The sequence below is a fragment of the Sinocyclocheilus grahami genome, unplaced genomic scaffold, assembly GCF_001515645.1.
Source record: "Sinocyclocheilus grahami isolate Dianchi unplaced genomic scaffold, SAMN03320097.WGS_v1.1 scaffold259.1, whole genome shotgun sequence".
Taxonomy (NCBI): Eukaryota; Metazoa; Chordata; class Actinopteri; order Cypriniformes; family Cyprinidae; genus Sinocyclocheilus; species Sinocyclocheilus grahami.
The window spans coordinates 2,691,013-2,712,698 of record NW_015505438.1 but is presented as its reverse complement, the minus strand read 5'-3'; the positions used below and the strand labels follow the sequence as shown (position 1 = coordinate 2,712,698).

At 39.2% G+C, this 21,686-nt stretch overlaps 1 protein-coding gene across 2 annotated transcripts in view; it reads left to right on the top strand.

The window, feature by feature from the left end:
• Positions 1-21,686, top strand: part of bend5 (BEN domain containing 5) — a 48,739-nt gene that overhangs the window by 9,286 nt on the left and 17,767 nt on the right. Inside the window, exon 6 of one of the 2 annotated variants that reach the window (XM_016290504.1) lies at positions 106-4,046. The exons of the other annotated variant lie outside the window; for it this stretch is intronic. The gene's annotated coding sequence lies outside the window, so the exon portion shown is untranslated. Of the gene's footprint in view, positions 1-105; positions 4,047-21,686 lie in introns of those variants that run through there. 2 annotated transcript variants of the gene reach the window in all.

Sequence of the window (21,686 nt, the reverse complement as noted above, 5' to 3'; positions counted from 1 at the left end):
TGTTGGGTACAAAAGCACCAGAGTTGATAACAATGCAGTAAAAATGATGTAAAGTATAAAATAAGATTCTTGTAAACAACAAGAGCACATCCAATTTGATTTCAGTGTACTTGATGGACTAGCCATGGGACAGGAGCTATTGTATTATCGGGTCTACAGAGATGGAGACCCCCTAAGACCTTTTACCAGCCGTAAATTGCACTTGGGACGGAGGGTAAGTGGAAATCTGAGCTAGGCCTTTTTCCAGCTGGCAATCATTGGGAACTGTGTTCTCCGTTTTATAGCAAGCTGTGATTGTAATATGAGCTGATATTGCTTTAACTGCACTTTGGTGTGAGTGTGGAGAGATGCCAGGCGCCGTGTGCAGACGTAGGGTAAAACTGTCAGCAGTGCTCTGGAGTTACACATTAGCCTCATTCTTCTGGTCGCACCAACAGCAGGGTCTCTGCTCCAGCCCACCTGTTGAGGGCGCACTCATTAGGGGAGGAAATAAGATGTCGTGACAACTTACAATGAGCCATGCCATCCACACTTTAGTTCTTTGTCATCACAAACAGTCTGTGTGGCACTGGCTTGTCGACGTAACGATAGAAAAAAGACCCTCTTGCAGATTTGGGTTCTTGACTGTGATGCCATATCGCTTACTGTGAATTAACAGATCACAGATCTGCCACGCAAAAGCCTCCCTATTTTTTATTTTCTCATATTTGTTTTATTTTGTTGTTTTAATCAAGTACATTTATTAGTGGGGAGAAAATTTCAGTGTATATTTGGAATATATTCTCATGTTTTTGAACATTTCATCGTTTGCATCCAGGCTGCACCTTATCTCACTAAGCTTCTGGTTCAAAAGCGAGTCAGACAATGTTGTAATTCTGTCTTTATCTTTGCTGGTTCTTATATAGTTTCTAATCATTACAGTGTATATGTGACGTTTCGCTATTAACGTAGATCCTGGGTACTTATATTTCTCAAAGAATGCAGGGCTCTTCACGAATACATCATCTCTAATGACAGAAACCCATATCTTAAATTGATACTATCATGGATTTTTTACCGCAGGTATCTTGATGCTTCAATTTATGAATTTCACCTCACTGTGAGTCATTTGTTACAGACTATCATTTCATTTGGAGTCATTTCCGTCTAGAGGCAGCCGTCGCCCGCCTTTCCGTTCCGAGGAAGTCATTGTCCATCTTCGACAACGTAGCACTTTAATCCTAAGGAGGAAAAAAAAACTTATAAAAATCCATCAATGTTGGCTTCTTTGTTGTGATTTACCCAAGCCAATTAAAAAAAAAAAAAAAGAAGTCAACATAAACATTTAACAATGCTTGTGAAAAGACGTTCATGAGAAATCATAAATCAGCTATTAGTTTTCTGCCACTCAATAGCAGTTTAGCAGCCATTTGTTTCTCATTCTCTCGAGCCTGTGAAAGTGATTCCTTTTTTCTTTCTTACGGCGACGTACTTCCAATATGTTAAGGTAATTACGGGAGAGAACAGATTGTACTAAGGTTCTTTTGTTCCACTGAATGTCTTTCTCTTCTTCTTTTTTTTCTGTAGATATTTCCTGTATTGTGTGATATGTATTGCCACACTTATTGAATATTTGATGTTCCATAATGAGCGTACGTACTGTGCGGGTATACTGGAAAATGACAGCTTTAGGTGTGCAGAGGTTGAATGACAGCCAAACTTTATCATCGGTCCGTGTGGTCATACTTTTTATCTGTAGATTTGCTAGGGGAATCGTTGCCTTGAAAAAGACTACAGCGTTATGTATTGCTCTTATGCTTTCTTTCTTTTCTTTTTTTTGCCTCGCACCTGCGCCGAAACTAAATTCGGGCACGGCGGCATTAAGATCCGAGGAAAATTAAAAATTAAAAGTTTCTTCAGTTGTGAGATCAAACCCGTGAATCCCATCAGGGAAAATCCGACTTTTAAATACAATCATGTACAGTATTTATAGGCAAAAAGGCTACAAAAGCGAAGCAGTAGCCTCGCGGAGGCTGTGTTTTTCTCTTCTGGGAGACTGTGGTGAGGCTGGTGCCTATGCTTTCAGTGGTTGTGTAATCGCAGTGCTTAGCTTTGAGCTGGTCTGTGCCTCTGGAAAATGGCAAGTCCGGTGCAAAGCACGTGAGGGATCAACATTTTGTTCTCGGCGTATTGTCCAGGAGACGTTTTGTCATGTCAAATGAGTTTCGTCCAATCTGAATTTGTGTTCGCGTCGTTCTGTTAAAAATAAGTTAAATTCTCAGCAACGGACAGTTTGTGATCAGTCTTATGAATATGAACTTGCACAAAAATGGGCCCTGCTAAGGTTGTCCACAGTTATCTAAGCTAAACCAACAGGAAAGTAACAGCCGGAATATATTTTTCCTTTCTCCGTTGTCTGATTTATGTTGTTTTCTGTTTTATATCAAAAGAGCATTAAGCTTTAGATAATGGATATGGCTGTATTGTTCAATTTGAAAAAATCTTAAATCATTTGTTTTTGTTTTTTTGTTCCTTTATGATGCCAAAAAAAGTAATATGCGGATGTTCTTCGGGGGAAAAATAGTATTGTTTTGGCCTGTTTCACTAACCTACATTCTGAGATTGTCAATCAAATGCTGAGGACCCGCCCACATGCCACAGCAATTCCCAAAACTGCCCAGTATTCCGCTATAGCAAGAACGGCAACTTCCTGTTGCGCTCACACTTTTTTCATGCTCAAGATTACAATAAAGGACCCTGCTCAGAGTCAGTCTTATTTAACAACCAATATTCTCAGCTCTACTAGAGAAAGAAATGTATTTTTGATAAAACACAAGTTCAGGTTATTCTTAGTCTGAAAACAAGCATGTAGAGTCACAGTCCTACCTCATTGCTGCTCATCATCTGTGTTCCTAAGACAGTCTCGCCACCCTCGAAACTCATTCAGAGATATATATCAGTCTGTATGGTATAGAATCATTTCAGATGTCGTATTTTACTTCCTTAACGGTGTTAATGTTTCTGTGGCAGTAGATGGTGTTTCCGTGCAGTAATTCAATTTTATCCCATTGATGGTGCTACAGCAGGCATGGGTTGTCTAATCTGTGTCACTTACCTCAGATGGTGCTAATTTTTCTACTTTTCTGGAGGTCGTTCCGCTTTGCATGAATTAAACTGGTTAATGTTCATTTTATAGCAGCAGGAATTTTGGGATAAAAATAAAGCATCAGATTAAAGAATCTTAGGAATTGCATCCGGCATGTCGTAAAAATTTAGTTTTTCATATTTCGAGTTAAGACATACCTCTCTAACAAATTACCTCACGTACTCTGTTCCAAATTAACAGACTATTAAAACCGTGCACGCAGGATATTTCCGTGGCCATATAACCTTGTCTTTATTGTACAATACAAACCTGATGCTGGAGTAAGAAACCTGATAATCCAAACCATCTACCTAAATATTACTGGGCAGTTGACTCTCACAGCAATGTGGTCCTCAGCAGTTAATGTGAAAGTCAATCCTACTGTAGAAATACAGTGCAACTAACATGGTAGTCTTACATTTGGTGGTGGTGGTGGTGGTGATGATATTTTGCAGTACGTTAACTGTAGGGTGTTTTCTTAACTTACCAAAGTGGTTCCCTCCCAAAGAAACTCTTTGTTGTTGTCATTAAGAACTGTTTGGGAACAAAGCCTCCCATTTGCATTTCAGTTCAGCGAAAACGGTCTCAGAAATACGGGTGTGTTGAGCGCCTGCCGCTCAGCTGAACGTAAATTAGTCTGTCCACGAAAATACAATCAGTCGCATGTTTCCATGTCATTTTTTATTAATACAGACAGTTGATTCATTTAGAGCGTTTAACGTGACAACTGAAGGCAAACTGTGGGATTTTGTTAGCGAACACTTTCCTGTCAAGACGTTTTTGATGATTGTGTGTCATGTGAAGCGAATATGTCATGGGCTTCATGAACTGACCTCAAGACCAGAGAGTGAGTTCGGGAATTGATCGTATTGCATTTAAATCTGAACATTTTGCATTTTCATTTAACTTTTTGTGTCTTTATCATGTCTGTCATCTCTTTATTCTTGCTGCTGAATAAATATCTAGAAACCTATATATATATATATATATATATAGTAATCAATATTTTTGGGGAAAGTCGTTGATGGAGAATGTCGGATGAAATAACTGTGAACATGCTCTCTTTCAGGTCTGCGTTTGTGGGTATTTTTTTACTTTTTTTGATATGGTCACATACTGGTTAGTATTGGTTTTACCACGGAGTCAGCGAGGGCTGCTGTCAGCGGGATCTTCCTTCTCACAACAGTCCCTGTTCCCCATACGTTAGGTCTGCTTTACTTGCACACAGATCAAGCCTAAGCCTGGACTAAAAGGACTCTCAGTGGAGAATTTTTATTCATACTGTGTTTTTAGGCTGAACCTGGGTTAATTTCAGCTAAACTTGGCCTCACTGCACCTTGAGTCTGACTCCACAGGACTCAAACAGAGAACAAGGATAGAAAGACAATGGAAAGTGAAATCAAATGTTTCCACGTGAACCAGTTGCACTCCTCACCTGTGCACAGCTGGTTTCGCCGGTTAACATCAGTCGTGTGTGTGTGTGTGTGTGTGTGTGCGCGTGCGCGTATGTATGCGTGTGTGTGCTGCGGTCTGAGTACTCTTGTTCAATGTACAGATCAACAGAATAAATTCAGACTTTTATTCTACAAACAAACCCTCTCAGTGTGAGCTGTTTCTTTTTCACACAAAACAAATCTTGAATTTATACTATAACTTAGACCAGTTTTAAGAATAAATAAATCTTTGTGATCTCAAACTTTACAATGGTTATTTATATATTATATTTATATATCATGTCTAAGAGAGCTAGATCTATCTTTAAGCAACAGCGTTTTTAAGCATTTTACATTTACTGTATTAAAATAACTCAAGGCAGTAACAGTTTAAACAATATATTGTAACGTGCCCTCCACTAATATTGGCACCCTTGGTAAATATGAGCAAAGGTGGCTGTGAAAATAAATCTGCATTGTTTATCCTTTTGATCTTTCATTCAAAAAATTCACAAAATTCTATCCTATCATTGAAGTAAGGCAATTGAATGTAGGGAGTAAATCTCATTGTGAAATAAATGCTTTCTCTAGTTCACGTTGGCCACAGTTATTGGCACGAAATTATTGCAACCTCTTTTCCCCAAGATAACAGCTCTGAGTTTTCTCCTATAATGCCTGAAGAGTTCGGAGAACATCTGATCATCATGGTGTGCCATTTGAAGTTCCAGTCGAGTTTGACAGCTGAATATACTGGAGTTTGTTTTTGGATGAGCGAGCATAGCTTTTCTTGAAACTCTCCCGAACAACATGTGGTGATGTAGGGGCTGTTTGATTTTTTTTTTTAGGCTTTCTGACTCCAAGATTCAACTAAACTGCAGTTCTTCAGCTGTGGTCTTTGGAGAGTCTTTGGCCACTCAAATACTCCTTCTCACCGTGTATTAGGACGTTATAGACACACGTCCTCTTCCAGGCAGATTTGTACACTTTTTTTGGTGATTGGAACATCTTAATTATTGCCCTGATGGTGGAAATTGGGATTTTCGATGCTTTAGCTCTTTTCTTACAACCACTTTCTATTTTATGAAGCTCAACAATCTTGTTCTGCACATCGAAACTATATTGTTTGGTTTTACTCCTTTTGATGGATGATTAAGGAAATTTGGCCTTTGTGCTCCTCATATTTATAATCCTGTAGAACAGGAAGTCATGGCTGGACAATTTCATGCTCCTAGTCACCCTGGTGCTAAATTTTTTTAATATGAATGGGAAAATACTTCAGAGATATTTTACTCATAAGAATTTCTAGGGGTGCCAATAATTGTAGCCAACATGCATTGGAGAAAAACATTTCATCATGAAATTTTCTCCCCACTTCAATGAATCTTAGAATTTTGGTGAATTATTTGAATGAAAGATCAAAAAGGTCAACGATGCGGATTCATTTTCACAGCCGCCTTTGCTCATATTTACCAAGGGTGCCGATATTAGGGGCGGGCACTGTATTTTTTCGTGTATCAATGCTCGGTAAATATTGGTCGCAGACACTGAGATTTACTTTAAATATCACCAAGCTGATTATTCACCAAAAACTCCCACAGATCATGGTTTCATGCCATCTTAAGTCTTTTTTTTTTTTTTTTTTGACGTAGCAAAGTGGTTATATCTAAGTGTGAGTTGTTTACCTACTTTTTTCAATTAGTCTTCCCATTAACAACATTATATGGTTCATTCAGACTGGTTCACGAATGTGGGACACGCATGAACACAAGAGGCGGGATTTATGGCATGAACCATTCACAGCTGAACATAATCAGTCTCATCCAATCATATCACGAATGAGGCATTGCCTCCTCTCACGTGACTTTCCCCCATTCATTCTCAAATACCCCCCAGTAAACTTGCCACACACTTTATGCGGTCTGTTAAAATTCAGAGGTGAGAGAGATGCGGATTACCTCTGTAACTTTATCTGCTGGTGTCGCTGTTGGGAAATGTTTCTTTAGGGAAAAAAAGTGATTTATACACCTTTTATTGTTATATTTTGTAATATTGGTGTTGTTTTATTTTTGTACAATAATTTTTTTTCTTATCCAATATTTTGAGAAGCCACTGCCTCCCTTGCCTCCTCCTATTTTCTCATATAAAACAATATAATAGATAATCTGAAACCAAAACACGTCGAATTTGAATTCACCGTATATTCATATATATTCTCAGCATATCAGTCTATTCACACTATAATTCTATGAAAATTCTAAGAGCGTTTAACATCACCCAGCACTGCTTACTACCTATATGAAGTGTATAATGTGGATTCTGGAAGATCAGCCACCCCCATCCTGTGTCCTTGACTCGATTGGACACAGACACGCACATTCACAGGAGGGATGTGATGTTTGTGTTTGATGTGTGGAGTTGAGGTGAGAAAGACTGCGAATGGGTTCAGGATTAAAAGAAAGATTGATCTGAGTGTCAAAGAAAGATAAGCACACTGCCCTGTCTGAGTTATTGAGGAGGCGTGACATTGATATCAGACCTCACACACTCAGAAGTCCAGGTTACACTGAGCTCTTGTAATAAATGAGAGTGTCAAAAACCTATTCTAATATTAACTGAGCAATTAGATGATGGAGTTGGAATCGCCAGCTTACTGGAAACTTCTTCCCATTCCTGCATGTTTTCCCAGAATCTCAAAGATCTTTCATAGATCCTTAAAGCATTTTCGACTGAACAAACGAGCAATTATCTGTCATGGAGATAACAGTCTTCCTTTAGTATTTAACACTTCCACTGCTCACTCGCTCTTGACTCTTTTCAAGCTGCTAAGCACTTTTCTGCCAAATGTTATTGCCTACCTATGCAGTCTCTCTCCCTCTCTGTATTTCTCACTCGCTCCATCAGCCCAAGGGGACTGCTGAATGTCATTAAAAATAACAGTATCCACATGACTGTAATATTTTGCAGTGGTGTTATTGACCGAGAGATGATTTAGTGTAGTAATGATGGATTGAGTTGGGCGTCAGGGCCGGCACATGCAGGGACGTGTGTTAACTGCAGAGAGACTTGCTCCAATTCCCTCCATTTCATTCATAGATTTTTCACCCTCTAAAAGAAAAAGTACAGAAAACTTTTCAGTGTTCTGTCAGCTCGGAGTGGACGGGGAGTTATGGAAAGGGAAATGGGATTGAGACATGGCATGGCTTATTCAAACTCACAAGTCCTACTTTTTTTTTCTCCCAGTTGTATGCATGCAAATAAGCTAGACACATCGGTCAAGGTTTTTAACCAGTACTTTAGTATTTTAAACTATTATAGTGTTTATTATAGTTTGAATAAGCTGTTAATTGTTGTTGTTGTTGTTTTTTAAGTAATTTTGTGCTTTTGTATGTCATTAAAATAAGTATCCACATGACTGTAATATTTTGCAGTGGTGTTATTGACAGAGAGATGATTTAGTGTAGTAATGATGGATTGAGTTGGGCGTCAGGGCCGGCACATGCAGGGACGTGTGTTCACTGCAGAGAGACTTGCTCCAATTCCCTCCATTTCATCGCATTAGATTTTTCACCCTCTAAATAAAAAGTACAGAAAACTCTGTGTGTTTTAAAGTGCATTCATCTTTAGGTTCGATTTGAGTTTTGAGGCTATAACTTTTCAGTGTTCTGTCAGCTCGGAGTGGACGGGGAGTTATGGAAAGGGAAATGGGATTGAGACATGGCATGGCTTATTCAAACTCACAAGTCCTACTTTTTTTTTCTCCCAGTTGTATGCATGCAAATAAGCCAGACACATCGGTCAAGGTTTTTAACCAGTACTTTAGTATTTTAAACTATTATAGTGTTTATTATAGTTTGAATAAGCTGTTAATTGTTGTTGTTGTTGTTTTTTAAGTAATTTTGTGCTTTTGTCATTTTTTGTAGCCTTATTTTCTGTTTTAATAATTTTACTTCAACTTACTTTATTTGCCAAGGCAATATTTAGAATTTTCGCTTTTCTAATATATTTTAATTTAGGTTTTCTTAATATTTTAAAGTATTTATGCTTCGTTACAGTTGCTGATTTTAAGTAGATTAAAATGCAAAATGACTATTCAAACCAATGATAACAAGATGCCACTGACTCTAGACACATCGGTCAAGGTTTTTAACCAGTACTTTAGTATTTTAAACTATTATAGTGTTTATTATAGTTTGAATAAGCTGTTAATTGTTGTTGTTGTTGTTGTTTTTTAAGTAATTTTGTGCTTTTGTCATTTTTTTGTAGCCTTATTTTCTGTTTTAATAATTTTACTTCAACTTACTTTATTTGCCAAGGCAACATTTCGAATTTTCGCTTTTCTAATATATTTTAATTTAGGTTTTCTTAATATTTTAAAGTATTTATGCTTCATTACAGTTGCTGATTTTAAGTAGATTAAAATGCAAAATGACTATTCAAACCAATGATAACAAGATGCCACTGACTCAATTAAATATAAGGTTATGTGACAACAGTGAAAAGTACCATTTGACAGGATTTCTGTTCCATATTGCATATTGTCTATATGCATGTATATGTCTATAGCCTAAAGTTTGAAAAAAAATTATAATTATACATTATATTAATTATGCATGTTTGACGTTGTCCTTCACGTTTATTTCAGCATTACTTGCTGTTTCTTTGTAATTATTTGTCAAATTTATTAGCAATTTCTGAGTGAAAATTGTTTCAAAGCCAGTTTTTTCATACTGTGTAGTTTGTTAGTATTCCTTTCTGCTAATAGCAAATTGATACAGGCCTATTACTGAATCTCTGCTGAAATCACTGCTGAATTTCCCTCTGATCTCTGGGCGAGTATGGAAGAGGGCGAGCAGATAAGAGGAAGATAGGACAGAAAGGGATGAGGGTGGGGCCTGTGAGAGACATGTTTGATAAATTGATACAGGCCTATTACTGAATCTCTGCTGAAATCACTGCTGAATTTCCCTCTGATCTCTGGGCGAGTATGGAAGAGGGCGAGTAGATAAGAGGAAGATAGGACAGAAAGGGATGAGGGTGGGGCCTGTGAGAGACATGTTTGATTGGCACTTGTGAAATGTGCTTGTTGTCACATCACCGAAAACCCCGATGACCCTGAGCGCTATTTTATTGTATCCAGCCGCGGTGACAGCAGACTGGGGATGGGCAGCAGATGCACTGCTGGGCTTGGGGCTCTTTAATCAGGGCCCGCTTCCAGCCCGACGTCCATCACGGCCTTCATTGATGTGCTGTCACAGAGACGCTGCCGTCAGCAGCAGGGCTTCACACATCATCCTTTACCTGCAGCTCGGCACTCCACTCGTCATTCTTTAACAGCGGGAGCGACCGATGGGACAAACACTGTCACCAAAGGGGGGCTGGAGTGATGGAGGCGGCATAGAATTGGAAATATGTGGAGATGAATAGAACTTTCGGGCAGCTGTTTAGAATTCCACAAGTGATGATAACAAACCGGTCCAGCTTTGCAAAAGTAGCCATGTGCTGTGTGCGTCAAAACCAGCAGAGCATTTAATACAATGAAGCATAAGGCAGAATATCAGTGACAGTTCACGTGTGCGCTCGCTCTTGCTTTTTGATATACATGAAACATGAACATAAAAGCCCACAGCAGCAGGGCTTCACACATCATCCTTTACCTGCAGCTCGGCACTCCACTCGTCATTCTTTAACAGCGGGAGCGACCGGTGGGACAAACACTGTCACCGAAGGGGGGCTGGAGTGATGGAGGCGGCATAGAATTGGAAATATGTGGAGATGAATAGAACTTTCGGGCAGCTGTTTAGAATTCCACAAGTGATGATAACAAACCGGTGCAGCTTTGCAAAAGTAGCCATGTGCTGTGTGCGTCAAAACCAGCAGAGCATTTAATACAATGAAGCATAAGGCAGAATATCAGTGACAGTTCACGTGTGCGCTCGCTCTTGCTTTTTGTTTCAATGAATCATTTAATTCCATTCATCAGTCTGTATGATTCCTTGATGAATCTAATGACTTTCTGATTCATTTCTCCATCTTGCTGATATAAATGAAGTAATGTGGTCATATGAGTTGTATGGACTAGCTACTTTTATAAATGCTTGTATGGAGTAGTTTTTCATCCTGTTTGAAGCTTTAAAGCATCTGTCCCCATTCATTGTAACTGCATGGAAAACAGTGTTAAAATACTTTGTCATTCCAGCGTTCCCACTATAAGTAAGCCATTTCTATGCTTTTTTTTTCTTTTTTACACAAAGTGTAAACACAACATTGTGGTTCTGTGGCGCTTTCATAAGATTTATTATTTTTTTGGCTGATAACATAAACATAAGCATACAGTGATAATGCCATGCTGAACAAAACATCACAAAAATAAAATATTGCTCTGATTTTGAGCAGTCCAGAGCAAAATTGACTCAACAAATGATGTTTGCTTGGAGTGGGACTATCTGTTATCTTGACCAGATAAAGGGAGTGTTCAGGGGAAACTCTTAACATATTTACAATTTCATTTAGTGATGTAGAAACTATGCACTTCACCGTTAAGCATGGAAATAATGCAGCTAGAAGTCTATTTTAACAATGGGATTTTTTTTCAAGCTGTGCTTATCTCCCGAGCACATAGACTGCAATGTCCGCAGTGCTTAATGTCAATGGTTGAGATGGCCTGTTGCACTGGTGCCTCCTCTTATGTTTCAGTATCACGCTGACAGTGTTTGATTGATTTGTGTGAACCAGAACTGTGTCAGATTGGGCCCTATTAAAATAAACAGCTCGCCGCAGAAGAAACGGGTTAACTGGCTGAGAGAGTCAGACGTCTGATTTATTTTCCTCTCCTCCGCGTGTCAAGCAGAAGGCTCTCTAAATGACTTCGATTAACGCAGAATGCTCCCGCAATTAAAAAATCCAAAGCTATCATGAATTTTTCATACTGGGAATGTTTAAGCTAATTATGGCTCAAAATGGAGCTCTTTGCCGAGGCGCGGCGGAGTCGTCTGACATTGACGGCCAATGTCACTGTCACAGAGCTGCTCTTTAGCAACACTTCTAATCATCAGAGCTGCTTAGTATTCATGTCATTGTTTCTTTCTTTTCTCTCAGCCTTTCTTTCTCTTACACTAGCCAGACAGTCTCCTCTAAAAGTGTTAAATTGTCTTCTTCATATGATGACATCAGTAGTCATATCACGGTATGAAAGCTAGGCAAGATGTTCAGTCTAGAATAACATTTAGTTGAACAGTTTAATGGTAACACATCTATAGCACATTATCATGTACACATTTTATAAACTTTTAACTAACAGGCAAACAGTTTATCACTATTATACCATTATTTATAACACAACTTTATGAATAGTACTTGATTTGATTGTTCAGTTGTGGGCATCACATCATGGACTTGCGGTCTTATCTTGCATCTGGTGCCATCTTGCATCTCAGTTATCAAGCTCAGTGAACATGACCCAAGTGACTTCTGTATTTTGTTTTGTTTTTTTGACAAAAAGCATACTGGTGTGGGTGGGTGGGTGTGTGTGTTGTTGCTAGGTACGTAGGGCTGGGTAAAAAATATCAATATCTCGATTTTAATTCGCTTCTCATTTTTACGAAACGATATCGATTCTTAAATCCCAAGAATCGATTAGTCCTGTTTTCAGTTAATGGATGGAACATTGAAGGGCACCTCCCATCCAATATATCGCAATAAGCATTGTGCTTTGGTACTTTTAATATGAAACAAAGTCTCAGATTTCAAATTCTGTCGGTTGTATTGCAGTATTCAAACAATAATTGCCGTTTTGACGCTGTTTAATGTGGAGTGACAGATCGCTGTAGTGCCTCGATCAACAGACGCGGCAGCGCAAGGCGCACGTGAACTGATCGTCTCCTCAACATTAATACCAGTTTCAGCACAAAATAAACATGACTAAACATCCGAAGGTAAGTTAAAAGAAACAGTTTACAATCCATATCCTGTCTCATGTAATCACTCAATAAGTGTTTCAGTCACGCAAAGACGTCAATATAACGGCTTGTAAACAATGTCAAGTAACGTCACCTCAGAAAAAAAACATATTCGGTGACCATAAACTCCAAAAAATAAACTGTAGAGAGGGGCATTTTGCTAAATATTTGCACCATATAAATGTATTATAATTTTTACTTTTCTTCAATGTTTAAGTTATATTTTTTATGACAGCCACCATATAAATGTAAAAAATAAATAAAAAACGAATTGAAGTAGAAATATTATGTAATTATAACTTTTATTATAAAAGCTTCATTAAGTGTAATTTAAGCAGTTGTATAGCCAAAAAAGCAGTCAGTTTTAACCTTCAATATAGTAATGTAGTACCAACTGAATCCCATGTATATTTTACAGCATTAGTTAAGAGATTTTTTTTTCCTTGAGAAAATTTTCATGTGTACCTGATATATCCAAATAATCGAATCGAATCGCAATCTTGTGAATGAGAATCGAATCGAATCGTGAAATTTGTGTCAAAACCCAGCCCTACTAGGCCGATTGTTTTGTACTTTGTAAAACTTTTTTTTTTGCCAAATAGCATACTGATTTGAGTTTAAATTAAGTAATTATATTTTTATACTTATTTTATAGATTATAACTTATATGTTACCTGAATAATTCAATAACTCATATAACTCAAATCAGTATTGTATGTCCATATATTTATCTATCTGTTGAGTTAAAAGAAAGTGCATCTTGTTCTTTTTGCAAAGTCTAGCCATCCAATAGCTTTGTACAAAGAACTGGTGTAAGTGAACTGTTCCTTTAAGAAAACATTAACAGTGTAATATATTAGTCAATACACTTTAGTCAACATTATTTGGAGATAGTAGATCACACAATACTGGCAGACAGCTCCTTTGTGCCAAGGCTAAGAAACAGAACCAAAGGCAATTTGTACAATAGTTTATTGGCTTTGAGGAGTCGATGCCAATGAAATATTCATAGACTTAGATTTTGCCAAAATTATGAGTGACAGCTTGCCTCTTGCAGATGAAGGATTGTGGCAGAGTAAACAAAAACAAATTCTTTAAATGAAAATGTTCAGATTGTTGTTTCCATAACAGCTCTCAGCGTTTGGCCTGTGGTCCGTAGCATGGGTTATTATTAATTATTTTTTTTTAATTCAGAGGTAGGTTGACTTGACATTCAGTAGGAGCTGCTATATTACACATTATACAGCTACATGCCCCTAATATGAGCGAAACCCTTCTATAAGTGAGGCATACAATTGCATTCATCTCCCTTGTTTGCAGTCATTAAATAAACTGCCTGATAGAACAACTGGTTTCTTTTTAGGATGCATTGGTTGGCCTTTTGAGTGTCCAGGCATTGCAAAGGAAATCTATTTTAGTGACCATATAATAGTAAAACACTCCATAAGAAGTGGGCAGCAGTTACTTAGCGTGCTATTTTATTTAAATGGTAATCACGTGTGATTTAAAGAGCCATTGCGAATGTAGTGGAGCAAGCAGATCTTCAAACACACCAGCTCTGGTGAGGAAGACTGCTGGAGTTTGTCTTTGCCCATCTTCGCTTTTTAACTGCACTACAAAGTTTTGTACGGAGATGACATCTTCCCCCGTTACTCTGAATAATTAATTAGACATGATAAATTATTCCGTACTCAATGCCACAATCACCGGTACACACATGTGCACAGTCTTTTGTGTGTGTGTGTGTGTGTAGTGGGTATTACATTTTCAGAGCTCTGGTGATTAGTATTCTCAAGGTTCACCTGTGTTTCTCTGAAGGTTCATGTGGACAAAAGCCGCAAAAAAAGTGTCAAGCCTCAGTATGAGGAAGTGAACTTTCATTTCCTGAGATCGCAGTGCTCTGCGAGGACTGAAGAGATGGTTTTTCGTGGCTGAAAAGGAAAATACAAAAGCTTCATATTGGGCCAAAGAACCTTCGTTTGCTAGAGCTCTTGCTTGCTTTGAGACTAGTCTTCACCATGAGATGAAGAGGCCTCACTGTGCGAGAGCTGAGTACAAATGGCAAGAAACCAAACTAATATAGAGTTCTTTCAAATCTCAGATCTGAAGATCCTTCCTTGTTCTTCTGTAAGCCTTTTCATGCCCATTCCCATGAGAGAATGGTTACCAAGACTGAGCTGGGTGCTTTAAAAGTCTCCAGGTTGGTTTTGCCAGCGTTGTTGGACATGAATACTGGCTCTTTGGATGTCACCCCTGCGGAGGGATTAAAGGCAGCTGGGAGTTACGCTCACTAAAGTCACTGCTTAATAACTGCAGTCTGAGGGTTTTGTTTTGAATCACTTGAGACTCTTTGAGTGGTGGCACGTGTATGTATTTTAGTGTGCAAGGGTGTGTGTGGTACAAGAGCGGGGTGAGAGAGGTGTTGATAGCTTGGAAAGGCAGGAGGGGATCTGGCCGTAGCCACAAAGGCATCAGTAAAGGGGATGACGAGAGCCGACAGAAGTTGCCTTGATTGGCCTCCCAGAGAAACCGAGAGAATCTAATGTGGAAAGAGGAAACAACTCAAGCTGTAAGCTTGAAAAGCCACTGTCATGTTTTGTAAGTCTGCAGTCAGCACGCTTCAACAAAGACACTCACTTGCGTTCAAAAACAACTGGATGAGGTGCAACAGAACAGAACATATTGCAGCATTTTTAAAGTGTGTCTTTACTACTTTTTAAAGCACCTTTTTGGCCGTGTCTTTAAAATGTGTGGTGCAAGATGATGTAAAACTGGGAGATGTGATGCAATGGGCAAAAAATGGTTTAGTAATATGAATTATCTTAATTTGTGGGATTGTACATATTGATATAAATGTGATTAATTATGAATTATATATATATTGTATAGTATGATTATTACTGATAATTCACGATATGGCTTTAACGTTATGTCAAACAACTTGATTTATGAATGCCTATATACATAGTCTCTTCCAACTTATGCTGACTTTTGCACCCATGCTGCTTACATAATGACAAATTATTACATATTTTGGCTGCATTTCAAAAGGTCAATGGCAAATGGGCTCAAAGTTTAAATTAATTGAACTCGCATTGCAATAGTTGACCTACACTGTAGTCTGCAGCTTTCAGCTCCGCTTCATAGAGTTTAATACTTTGGGCAATGTTGACGTAGTGGCAGTCTTTCCAACAAGGTAAGGCTGAACTTGTTTTAATACATTTTTAATATATGGTATAAATAACTTATATAAATATATAACACAGCGTCATTTGCTTCAATCAAAAATGCATCCAAGAAAGGCCCAATCAATTAATTTCAAATGATCGATATAGGCAGATGCCCTATTAGCGGCTGTTTCTTTGTGCCACTATACATAAGCCGTCCACATATCTATGGTTTTGACGACAGGTGAACAAACTTTTGCTAAAATATTAATGAAATACAAATTAAAGGACCTGAAAACAAGTGAGACAAATGAACACATACATTTTCAATAATGGAGTTGAGGATGGAGAATTTACAAATATGTGAGTAAATGTAATAGGCTTGTTTCGTTACAAGTGTTGTGTTAGTAAGATAATGCATTATTATCTAGACAGTTTTATGATATCGAGAGAATGTCATATCTGTGTACGGGAGCATATTTAAATATACACATCAAACATGTGCGTATTTTTATTGGTTCGACCGATATTAAGTTACATATTTTCCTTCTTTTCGAAAAACTGCATTGCGTCACTGTTTACGCAAGTCAGGTCAAAGAGCCTGAGATGGAAAGAAGCTGATAAATGCTAGGAATCATGTTGAAGAGATGAATTAAAGAGAGAAAGCCCATTGGACAATGACTGACAGAAAGAAACGAAGAGCGAGCGAGATTGAAGCAGCATGACCGAACCGATATATTGTGTCCTGCGGGGGGCCGACTGAAAACACAAGCTGTCACCTCAGGTTTTGTCACACCACAACACACACCTGCTTCCCCTCCCATAGCACAGGACAAAGTAATGTCCCGTGTTGAGAGCTGTCATTGAGGGCTACGTGCTCCTGTTACTGGGCCATCTGAAGCGCTCTGACTGCTGTATGTTCTGGGGGTTTCTGTGGTGCTGACATGTGGTGCTTGAGCCTTCAGTGCTGCTTTGGTCTCTGCTCAGTGGACTTTAGCGAGTGCAGGGTAAGCAGAATGACAGTAAGAGCATTTTCACACAGTGTAGACCAGAGCCTGTTTGACGTAGTGTTTGGTTCGTTAGGTTTTTCATTTGGATGGATTCTTAATGTTTTGTAGTTTGGACACAACTATGGTTTGCAGCCGATATTAACAAGACGTGCTCAGTTATGACCAATTTGACTAATTTAACTATTGATGACTTATTTTCTTTTATGAAAATAAAATAAAAATATATTATATAAAATACATTGGCTGCATCCGAAAGCTCTAAAATGCTGCCTTCGGAGTCAGCATTCCAATGCAGAGGGCATCAAGGCACATCCGAAAACAAATTCTGCTTCACTTCCTGTCTCCAGAGGTACCTTCTTCTGATCGAATTTTGAAGGACGCATAGATGTATCCTTTGCTGCCTTTGATATCCCACAATCCTGTGCGTTCCATTCCGTGACTGTTAAGATAAAAAAAATAAAGATGGCATCTGAAAGTTGCATTTGGTGGTCAGTTTTTGTGTAAATGTATGTTTCTGACTAACTTTTTGCACTTTTGTTGTTATTTCTAGAGAGAAATGTGTGTGTGTGTGTGTGTGTGTGTGTGTGCATACCAACTCCCACATTCTGCACATTTCCAGTCACATTGCAAGGGCTGTTTTGTGTTTTGGTAGTAGGGACAAAAACACATTAAAAAGTGACATGCATAATGGTTTCCATTTCTGCCTTTTTCTTGTGAATTGATAGCTAGCTACAGTGGTAAACAGATGCCGGTAGCACTTACATAGATGACGCAAATGTACCACACTTCAGTTCAGAACCAAATAATAAAATATTATTTGTGAAAAAGACCTGCAGGGAAAGGGTAGAACTGAACTTGAGTTCAGACCTAGCCATCAAACCAAGTGTGAAAACAGCTTAAGCGTGTGAGAGTTTGATGTTCTTGTAAAAAAAACTGACACTGGTTTCTTCATAGGAGTAGAGTGTATGGTTGTTGTGATTATATTACACTTCACAGTGAAGTCCACCATGCTTGATCTCATGGATGTAGGGTAACAGGAGTGTTGTGGTAAACTGTATGTGAATTGTTAGGAAGTGAAAGCGGATTAAAACCCCACAATCCCTTCAATTGCTCCTACAGCTGCCCCTTTATGAAGGAGGCACTGTTCAGGGATAACTAACATATCTGCATATCTAAATATGTGTGTGTGTGTGTGTGTGTGTGTGTGTACTGGAATAGATACAGCAATTACTTATGTCCACACAATATTTGTTTTGCAGTACATAAGATTTTTTTACAGCTTCCTGAGAAAAGATCACCCCTGATAATAGAGAGACACAGCAGATGTTTGGATAATGGTCAACTGTTTTCAACATTGATAATATATGTCGCAGAAAGCATTGTAGTACTATGATGCATTCTGGTAGTTTTAGAGAAGTTTGCAGCAGCCAAAACAAAGTTATACAAATCAAAACTATGCTCTTTAAACAGCTCAGTTTGTCTCCTATGCAGACGATAGCTGCGCTGCGTGTGGCAGTCAGAGAACTTTCTGCCTGCTGATTGGTGGAAAGCTGTTGAGCAGAGCAGTCATGGATCAGAGCAGGTCAGAATGATGTGTCCCAATGGATGACTGGCGTAAGACAAGGAGTCAGGGGGCTCTGGGGCTTCTTTTCTCTCTTGATCTCTCCCTCTCCTTCGCTGTCGCTGTCCCTCTCTTTCGACTTGACAGTAAAGGTCAGGGCCTCCTCGTCCTGTCTGTCTCCCTCTCCCTCTCTTTCTTCCTCAGTCCGCTGACAGGTCTTCCTGTGGGAACCTGCCCAGGCTCATCTCACTGACACACGAGGATAATAATTAATATTTCATTAGTATTTTGCGCCAGTTCATAACGTGGCCTGTGCTCTCATCCCGAATGTTGTCGAGCTAAGCTCAGATTCAGAACTCCCTCTGCCGTTCTGCGGGACAGAACATGTCCGGCGAGACCCCTGGAGTGCTTACCGACTTGAGTCTCCAAACATTTTTTATTTGTTCAGTCTGAGTGCCTAAGATAATTACAAATTTTCCACTGAATGTACTGTAAGCCACTTGCATGTAATCCCGTCTCTGTCCCCCTCTTCTGTAAAATACCTGCTCCGTCCCACCGCTTACCTCTGAGACTCAGTCTCCTCGGAATGCTCATGAACAGATACTTTGGCAAATTCCGAGAGAGCAAAGGGGGTATGGATTAGATGAGACGGCAGGCAACAGAGCCGTAAGTAGAGCGTGTCTGCTCCGCTGCTGATTATATTAAACACTGAGACATTGGGGGTTTTAATAATACATTATCCTATCTGATGTTCCCTCTATGCAACCAGAAGCCTGCCTTTCCCACATTCTCGGTGGAACGCAGTCCCTGGAAACTCTCAACAGGAGGAGGGGGAGTCGCAAAGCTCATATAGCACTATTTATTGAGAAGAAGATGAAGTCACTCGCTGTTTATTATAGCGAAGGACCTCAATTAAGTTCTATGGCAAGATCAGACTCAAAAGGCCATGTAATCCTGCACCATATGCTTTTGCTCCGTGCTAGCCTTCAAAGCATTCCTTTAGACAGAACGAGTGAAAGCGGTAATTATAAATCGAGAGTATGCACTTATGAAGTATGCAGTGTTCTCTTATGAAGTGCCAGAGGGGAGCATGTTCCCTTTTTGTTTAAGAGTTTTCTTGGGTATTTTTAGCCATGGAACGATGTGATTTTGAGGCATGAGAAAGGGGCAATCAGTATTCTGCCCACACCCGGTATAGACCCCCAACTGGTGCCCCCGCCGCGCTCTGTCCTGTCCTGGTTTGCTTTCTTTCGTCCTCGGCTTTGTGATGGAGGAGGTTGGGGGCTTTGGGTCACACCTACAGCACTAAAGTACTTCTGGTTCTCTAGCTAAGATCTAATGGCTTTAGTGTGGCGCACTGTGCGTATAGAGTTATTGCGCACCGAGCACTCGCACACCTACTGACAGTTACCAGAACGTACTCAATCACACACCCACCTATAGAGGCAGACGTGTGAAGCTGGAAAATTTACGCTTAACTGCACCAACATGCGCCAGTCACCTATTTGCTTTGTTTTCAATTACATGTTCTAGTGTTTTAAGAGTTCCTGAGTGGGAAACACACACGTGTGCTGTGTAAGTACTCTACATTGAATTTAATTTGGCAGTGTCTTTGTGCAAATATAAGGCTGGTACGCGTAAGACGGGTAGTCAAAGAACGGCTGTTCCCTCAGCGGCATCTTTTTTTTTTCTTTATCCTCCGTCTATCGGTCCAAGCACTTTCTGTCTTTCTTCCCTCTGTAATCTGCATAAAAAAGTCAGTGATTATCGGTTGAGGGTTTTTTCTGTTCCCTTTAGAGGCTGAATGTTACCGAACAGATAGCTGATCTTTCTGAAGTCCTGTTTGTTCTTCAGGTTTGCCCCCACTACAAACATCTCTCTGATCAAAGCATTATGAAAGGACTTACCACTTCAAACGTAGGCCCTTTTCCGCCCCATTCCGCCCAAACTGCCAATCGCTATGGCAACGCTGTAATCACCAAATCCATGCCCTCTTTCCTGCCTGCCATCTCAGGTAACCGAGGGAATGAGAGTGTGATGATGATTCTCATTTTGTTGGTTCAACCCTTTTTTCTCTGTGGCTTTTACATTAGAGGGAAGTTGTGTAATAGTACAGTGTAAAATATTCCCAGGATTTCACAAGAATTAACATTCATTTTTCTGATTTTGTGTTTTTGAATTTTACAGAATGATTCAGCTAGGTCATTGAATTTTTGTGTTCAGAATTTTACAGAATGATTCAGCTAGGACATATTTGGTACTAAGTGTATATGCATTAGTGATTGGCGCTTTCGAAGCACTGCTTCATAAAGCTTCGAAACCTTTGCGAATCATTTGTTTCGAACCAGTGGATCGGAGTGCGTATCAAACTGCCAAAGTCACGTGCTTTCAGTAAACGAGGCTTCGTTACATCATAATTGTTTCAAAACGTTTCGAAATTTCAGTGGTTTGCCATTGGAGGCTGATCTCTGTGAACTTGTAAATCGCCCCACAGTGGCGCACCATTGAAACAGCATCTATGGTTTTTTTACCAGATCTTTAACCAGTTTTATCAATTTGTAGACATTTTTAATGAGACTATTAACAAGCCCTTCAAATGAATATTAATAATAACAATTAAAAACACACATTAAAGAGACACTTCATATTTAATGGCATTTGATTATTTTAATTGCATTTGATGTGTTATAGTTTCAATAAAACAATGGGTTTGTAAAAGCTGTTTTTGCATGTTTTGGCCTGAGTTTGTGTTGCACTTACACAGTTTTGACCAGCAAAACCAGCGTGTGGTGTTTCGAGTGCTTCGAAACAGTGAATCATTTTGAGAAGCAATTGGTTCGATTGATTTAAAGCTTCAAAAAGGTTTCTCCCATCACTAATATGTATGGTTTCTGGTAAAGTTTTAACAGGAGTTCCAACCCATACATAACCATATCACCTGACCACTGATAAAGGTGCAATAAGTAATATTGACGCAGCTAGTGGTTGAAATGGCTATTGCAGTCCAAATTCAAAATATTGGAGAGTGTTGCTTACTCTTAGAGCTTCTTAGATGGATGTAGTGTTGTTTTTGGCAGCCTGTTTTAATTTTAGTTTTAGTCTAGGATGTTTCCTGTCAGCTCATTTTAGCAATTTAAAAATATATAAAAAGGATTTTTTACACGGCACCCCTGCAGACCCCGGTTGGGAAACACTGACGTATGCAGCCTTCGAATGCGACCTCCGGAGGACGCAGCCTTCTAAATGAGACACAGCTACTGTTCTAAATAATGCCGGGAGTGGGGCTTGAGGAAGTGACTGCGTCTGCGCAGTGCGACCTGATGCAGCCCCTGAAGTGACACACATGAAACTGAAATACTGCAAAATAATAATAATAACGAGACGAAATAACGTTATAACATTTCGTTTCCTTTCGTTTTGGTCAACGAAAATGAAG